An 8,123-nucleotide genomic window follows, 5' to 3' on the forward strand; every position below is an offset into this window, starting at 1 on the left:
TTTAGCAGGCCAGGCTGGTCTTAGCTGGTTTTTAGCAGTTTTTTTTTTTACTGAATCAACTGGTTTTAGCTGGATTAGTATAGAAACATGCTAACAACATGCTAGTAACTTGTTAATCATGCTATAAACAGGCTAACAAAATGCTAGTAACTTGCTAATCATTTTAACAACATGCTAGTAACATGCTAATCATACTAGAAACATGCTAGTAACTTGCTAATCATGTTTAAAAAAAAGGCTAACACCATGCTAGTAACGTGTTAATAATGCTAGAAACATGCTAGCAATTTTGCTAAACATGCTAGCATCATGCTAATCATGCTAGCAACATGCTAATAATGCTAGAAACATACTAACAAATGCTAGTAACTTGCTAATCATGCTAGAAACATGCTAGTAACTTGCTAATCACGTTTAAAAAAAAGGCTAACACCATGCTAGTAACGTGTTAATAATGCTAGAAACATGCTAGCAATTTTGCTAAACATGCTAGCATCATGCTAATCATGTTTTAAAAAGGCTAACACCATGCTAGAAACATGCTAGCATCATGCTAATCATGCTAGCAACATGCTAATAATGCTAGAAACATACTAACAAATGCTAGTAACTTGCTAATCATGCTAGAAACATGCTAGTAACTTGCTAATCATGCTAGAAAAATGATTACAAAATGCTAGTAACTTGCTAGTCATGTTAGAAGCATATTAGCACCTTGCTAAACATGCTAGAAACATGCTAGTAACATGCTAGTAATATGTTAATCATGCTAGAATCATGCTAGCAACATGCTAGTAAACTTGCTAATTATGTTAAAAAAATGTTAACACCATGCTAGTAACATGCTAGTCATTTTAGGACCATGCTAGCAATTTGCTAAAAATGCTAACAAAATGCTACCAATTTTATTAAACATGTTAGAAACATGCTATCATCAGGCTAGTAACATGTAAATCATGATAGAATCATGCTAATAACATGCTAATCATGCTAACAAAATGCTAACACCATGCTAGTAGCATGCTAGTCATGCTAGAAACATACTAGCAATTTGCTAAAAATGTTAGCAACTTGTTAAACATGTTAGAAACATGTTACAATCATGCTAGTAATATGTTAATCATGCTAGAATCATGCTAGCAACATGCTAGTAAACTTGCTAATTATGTTAAAAAAATGTTAACACCATGCTAGTCATGCTAGGACCATGCTAGCAATTTGCTAAAAATGCTAACAAAATGCTACCAATTTTATTAAACATGTTAGAAACATGCTATCATCAGGCTAGTAACATGTTAATCATGATAGAATCATGCTAATAACATGCTAATCATGTTATCAACATGCAAGTGGCTTGCTAATAATGCTAACAAAATGTTAACATGCTAGTACCTTGCTGATCATGCTAACAACATGCTAGTAACATACTAATCATGCTAGAAACATGCTAGTTACTCACTAATCATGCTAACAAAATGATAACACCATGCTAGTAACATGCTAACATGATTAGCAAGTTACTAGCATGTTTCTAGCATGATTAACATGTTACTAACCATGCTAACAAAATGATAACACCATGCTAGTAACATGCTAATCATGCTATAATCATGTTAGCAACATGTTAGTAACTTGCTAATAATGTTAACAACACGCTAGTAACATGTTAATCATGTTAGAAACATGCTAGTAACTTGCTAATTATGTTAGCAACATGTTAACACATGATAGTAACATGCTAATCATGCTATAATCATGTTAGCAACATGTTAGTAACTTGCTAATAATGTTAACAACACGCTAGTAACATGCTAATTGTGCTAGCAACATGCTAATCATGCTAAAAACAGCCTAGCAACCACCCCGGGTAGCTTAGCAATATGTTTTATACCTTATATTTTAAACATCTACCTGTTTTTTTGATAGACTGTATTGCCTTGAAAACATTTTTAACATTTTAACTTTCAATCTACTTCAAACTGAAAACTCTCAGACTGCAAGCTTTTCAAACTTTTTCAAACTTTCTAGCTAGGCTTTTTTGATAGACTGTATTGCCTTGAAAACATTTTTAACATTTTAACTTTCAATCTACTTCAAACTGAAAACTCTCAGACTGCAAGCTTTTCAAACTTTTTCAAACTTTCTAGCTAGGCTTTTTCGTAAAGTTATCAATCTAGTTATATACTATTTTATTATCTATTAAAGTATTAATTTGAAGCTTTCATTTTTAGGTTTGTAACATTTTTTGTATTTTTGTGTGCTTTTGTAATTTTTTATGAGTTTTTGTTCCTTTAAATATATCTATATAGCTTTATTTTTATTTGAGTAGTAATTAGTTAAACTTATTTCAGTTAGTTACCATGGCAAATTTAAACTTATTTATATTATTTGCACTTTTTCCAATTACCGAAAACAAGTTTTAATAGTAGTTAACAATAACAACAATAGATTTTATTAGAGTAATTAGAGGCTCTTAGCGGTTTGTTTCAGTATCAACTTTAAATGATCAATTCAGGGGCCAAATGCACTGTAAATCAAATCAAACAATCTCAGCCATTTATGAGGAGCAAACAGGTATAATGTTTATTGTAAATATTCAACACAGCTGAGACATTATGTTTACCATCAGTTTGGCCCCTATGGGATCATTACGAGAAACTATACAGTCTTTACTTGAAATGACCCAGAGTAATTGAAACCTCAGACAATAAAGACTTGCATTTATTTACCAAACATCTCAAGAGTGTCTGGGAATGTTTACTGAGAGAACTGCTGTTAACCCAGGAGGGTTACATGTCCTTCACCTAATATGAAAAGACAAATGCAGTTTCTCACAAACACACTTCTGAAGTACTTGTTGCCTGTTTAAGTTTCGGGTGAGCTGACCACTTACAGTATACCAGGGGCGTAGCCATCATTTCAGAAGTGAGGGGGACAGAAATGTTATTTATATATATATACAGTGGGTACGGAAAGTATTCAGACCCCCTTAAATTTTTCACTCTTTGTTATATTGCAGCCATTTGCTAAAATCATTGAAGTTAATTTTTTTCCTCATTAATGTACACACAGCACCCCATATTGACAGAAAAACACAGAATTGTTGACATTTTTGCAGATTTATTAAAAAAGAAAAACTGAAATATCACATGGTCCTAAATATTCAGACCCTTTGCTCAGTATTTAGTAGAAGCACCCTTTTGATCTAATACAGCCATGAGTCTTTTTGGGAAAGAGGCAACAAGTTTTTCACACCTGGATTTGGGAATCCTCTGCCATTCCTCCTTGCAGAGCCTCGGGGGATGAATTTACATGATATTAAAAGTGTGTGTGTGTGGGAGGGGGTATACCCCTGCAGTATACCACTCTAATGTGGTTTTACATCCATTGAAGAAAGACATCAGCATCTCAAAACTGACCCTAACCACTGTTTAAGGTAACCTTTTTTTTTGAAGTAGTACAAAAGAAAAAAAAAAAGATGGAAAACATTTTTTTGAGAAAATACTATTTCAGTCTTTCTACTTCAGTTTGCTGAAGGTGTTTACTTACCGTTTCTTTCACAAATAATCACAGTTACAGGAACTCTTGTTTAAAATAAGTTTGTAGGCCAGCTGTTAACTGAGCTTAAAGAAATGTAATTCAATAAAATGGAAGAGTATAGTTTGAAATAACAATGTTTCAATCTGGATAGAGAGAACGAAGTGTGACTGAAGTGAGTATACAAAAGAGAGACAGTGATGAAGACAGAAATTGTTGAAAAGGAAACATCTGTTCCAGAGTAGGAGGATGTGGGCAAAGCTGCTGAAATCATTGAATCATTGCCAGGAAAATGGCAGCTTTTGTCATGTGAGCATTTTTGGTCCTTTAATGTCAAATCAATCGAATCCTGAGCAATCAAACCGATTCTGATCTGAGTGGTGGTCTGTCTGAGTAACTCTTTATTGTCCTGTGTGGTGCTTAACTGTGTTCGAGTGTTTTAATTGAACTAGCTGGATGTTGTGACAGCACATTTTCTTTTATTCTGCTGTGGTTGACAGATATTTGTAACCTGCTTGTTCGGTTGTTAAAACTAAAAGATTGCACACATACGCCTTCCTTCCTCTAAACACAGGTGCGCCAAACAGATCGTTTCAAAGACAAGATCACACTAATTGTATTGACAATGTAAGATTAATTATAAAATGTCAATCTTGTGTAATATTATAATCTAAACGCATAAATTAAAGTCTGATTATAGCATGTTTAAAAATAACACGCTACTTTGAATTTGGATAAATAGACACACACAATCATATACAATCATCCACTTTAATTGTACATATAGACACATTCTTAATCATTGCAATTAATAGTTCATCACAGTTAGTACAAAAATATTTTGGAGAAGGTGGATTACAGTGATCAGATTCATACAGTCTTTTACAAGATGTTGCAACTGATGAATCCAATTTAAAGCAGGGCTAAAACACTGATGGTGTGGTTTTGTTGGGGTTTGGAGGACCCTCGGTACAGTATACAGTGGAAATTTTCCTTTAAATCCCAGTTTTTATTATTATTAAAAAAAAATGTGATTTGTTGTGGCATCTTCTTCTTGAGTTGTTCTTGTGTCTTCTATCGTCAAGAATTTTGGAAAACTTTGGTCTTCATGTGACTGGCTATCTATCGTTGCTCCTCTTGGTCATCCTGCCAGTTTAGGATCTACTGTGGATGAAGCCCAGGGTGGCTGCTGGGAAAAAAAAAATGTGATTTGTTGTGGCATCTTCTTCTTGAGTTGTTCTTGTGTCTTCTATCGTCAAGAATTTTGGAAAACTTTGGTCTTCATGTGACTGGCTATCTATCGTAGCTCCTCTTGGTCATCCTGCCAGTTTAGGATCTACTGTGGATGAAGCCCAGGGTGGCTGCTGGGATCAGAAGGCACAGCGTGGTGGGCAGCGGACCCAATCCTGCAGCACTGGCCACAGGATTTTTAGGTGCAGCAGCTGAAGTGGGGATAGATGGTTTATCTGAAGTTTTGTCCTACACCAACATGAAAAAAAGTCAGAATAAATAAGAAGATTATTTTATATTACTGTATTATGTGCACTTTTAAAAGTAGAAAAGTACAGTTGGCTGCCGATTAATTTCTGCCTGATCGGACTGTTATAAATGACTTTTTCTGCTGTAACCAAGTTTAGTCAGGCTGATACAGCCATATCTATCTATCTATCTATCTATCTATCTATCTATCTATCTATCTAAAAAAAAAGAGAAAAAGCGGGTAACCTAAAGTGGGCGTTCTGGGGTAACATAAAAATGAATTGGCTCTAATTTAATTAGAGCCAGTTAATTTTGATGTTCTTGTGTCTTCTATCGTCAAGAATTTTGGAAAACTTTGGTCTTCATGTGACTGGCTATCTATCGTTGCTCCTCTTGGTCATCCTGCCAGTTTAGGATCTACTGTGGATGAAGCCCAGGGTGGCTGCTGGGATCAGAAGGCACAGCGTGGTGGGCAGCGGACCCAATCCTGCAGCACTGGCCACAGGATTTTTAGGTGCAGCAGCTGAAGTGGGGATAGATGGTTTATCTGAAGTTTTGTCCTACACCAACATGAAAAAAAGTCAGAATAAATAAGAAGATTATTTTATATTACTGTATTATGTGCACTTTTAAAAGTAGAAAAGTACAGTTGGCTGCCGATTAATTTCTGCCTGATCGGACTGTTATAAATGACTTTTTCTGCTGTAACCAAGTTTAGTCAGGCTGATACAGCCATATCTATCTATCTATCTATCTATCTATCTATCTATCTATCTATCTAAAAAAAAAGAGAAAAAGCGGGTAACCTAAAGTGGGCGTTCTGGGGTAACATAAAAATGAATTGGCTCTAATTTAATTAGAGCCAGTTAATTTTGATGTTGGGGATAGATGGTTTGTCTGAAGTTTTGTCCTACACCAACATGAAAAAAAGTCAGAATAAATAAGAAGATTATTTTATATTACTGTATTATGTGCACTTTTAAAAGTAGAAAAGTGCAGTTGGCTGCCGATTAATTTCTGCCTGATCGGACTGTTATAAATGACTTTTTCTGCTGTAACCAAGTTTAGTCAGGCTGATACAGCCATATCTATCTATCTATCTAAAAAAAAAGAGAAAAAGCGGGTAACCTAAAGTGGGCGTTCTGGGGTAACATAAAAATGAATTGGCTCTAATTTAATTAGAGCCAGTTAATTTTGATGTTACCACAAAACGCCCACTTTAGGTTACCCGCTTTTTTTTTTAAACAGTATATGTCAATTTAAAGTTTATTTTGAGAAGCTGCTTTAAAATGCTCTTTGTTGGTATTATTACTATTTAAATAAATTATGTTTACATATTGTAATTATAATTATATTATAATTAACTTAGACTCTATCAAGTAGAGAAGACAAAATCCACCATGCTTCTACATGGTATAAAGAGAACTGATGACACACCTTTCTTGTATAATCAACATTTTGCATGTACACGCAACTAATAATTAACAAATGTACCAAATTTGATTAAATATGAATGAACAAAAATGATCAAAGAATAAATAAGAAAGATAGGAAATTCTGCAAAACCAAAAATTCGTAAGGCAAGAGTGAAATAAATCACAGTGCCTACCTCCTGAGATGAAAAAGGTAAGGTTATAATCAGTAACCCGATGCACAATGCCAGTATTTTATTCATGATTATGCCTTTTTCTTCTTTTTCTTCAAGAGATGTTTTCTGTGAGGCAGAGAGTCTGTGCTCAGTGATGCGGGAGGGGAGTTTTATTCTCACAGTGACTGATGTGTGACGTGTTTAAACACCTGCTCATTGGTTTAAGAGGAGGATCACATCCTCTATCAGTACAGTGCCTTCATGTCTTAAAGCAGTTTTTAAAATGTCAAATACACTAAATTCTCTAATAAATTTCAATCTAGGATACCTGCATTTTCTACTCTACGTCCTATTACCTTACTAAAACTATTACAAAACTCTCTTTTGCTTTGTTTACTTTGTTGTTGGCATGAGAAAACATGGAGAATCCTGATTATTCTAAGTGTATTTGTACTCATCTAATTCTTGAATAAAACACATGGGGAAAAACTATTATGAAACTCTGATTATATATCTTAGGAGAAAACATTAATACTGATTTGAATGAAAAAATGGCACAAACATACAATCATCTATTTTAATTGTGCATACAGACACATTCTGAGATGTAGTACATTGATCACATTTATAGTAAAGTTATACATTTGTAGTACCCATAATGTCATTACAGAAATGGAAATTGGGCTAAAATTGAAATGTGATTACTGATTTAAGTAATGGAGTTTTTTAAAACCGGCTTAATCTCAATCATATACTGAGCATAGGAGAATCAAACTCTTCCAAGAGAATTTGCCATAGGTGAGCTGAAACAGTGACTTTGGAGCAAAACGCGACAAAGAGCTCTGTAGCAGGACCCTGAGTTGCAGGTGTCTTTCAAGCGCTCTAAAACAGGTGTAACCAAACAAATCCCTTTTGGAGAAATTCTCCAAACTTTATTCATTTTCATTACTTAAATTCCATTACAAAAATGTGAGCTGCGGCATCTTCTGTCTTCAAGATTTGTGGAAAAGTTTGCTCTTTGGGTGAATGGCTGTCCATTTCGCCACTGTCTCTGTCTTGGTCATCTATGGCGAACGCTCTCCATCCATCACTAGGATCTACAGTGGATGAAGCCCAGGGTGGCTGCAGGAATCAGCAGGTACAGTGTGGTGGGCACAGGACCCAATCCTACAGCGCTGGAATTTGTGGAGGTACTAGAGGATGCTGAGCTACTGCCTTCTGACTTCTGAGCATCGCTATTCTACACCAAACAAGAAGGCAAAGAAAAGTCAGAAAAAGTGCTCACATTTTACTGTGTCCATGTTAGAGAGTGATTTCATAATACTGGATCTACATGTAGATACACTTTGCTACCATATGTTATTAATTGTACTTACTATTTAAAACATGAACACAACAAATAAGTGCTATAAATGACAAAAGCATAGTGCCTACCTGAGTTGAAAATGGTATGGTGATGATCAGCACCGCAAAACACAGAATCCAGATTTGATTCATGTTTATGCCTGTGTTGTGTTCT

General features: G+C 34.9%; 1 long non-coding RNA gene across 2 annotated transcripts; it reads right to left on the reverse strand.

Moving 5' to 3' along the window:
* Positions 1-5,338: 5,338 nt before the first annotated feature.
* Positions 5,339-8,120, reverse strand: LOC107583610 (uncharacterized). 2 transcript variants are annotated; one of them, XR_001609053.1, is made up of 3 exons: positions 8,039-8,120; positions 6,626-7,844; positions 5,339-5,576 (listed from the first exon to the last, which is right to left on the reverse strand). It is a non-coding gene; the product is annotated as an uncharacterized lncRNA (long non-coding RNA). The 2 variants fall into 2 exon arrangements; XR_001609054.1 differs by lacking the exon at positions 5,339-5,576 and adding an exon at positions 5,891-5,926.
* Positions 8,121-8,123: the final 3 nt, after the last annotated feature.

Source organism: Sinocyclocheilus grahami, unplaced genomic scaffold (assembly GCF_001515645.1).
Source record: "Sinocyclocheilus grahami isolate Dianchi unplaced genomic scaffold, SAMN03320097.WGS_v1.1 scaffold54.1, whole genome shotgun sequence".
Classification (NCBI taxonomy): domain Eukaryota; kingdom Metazoa; phylum Chordata; class Actinopteri; order Cypriniformes; family Cyprinidae; genus Sinocyclocheilus; species Sinocyclocheilus grahami.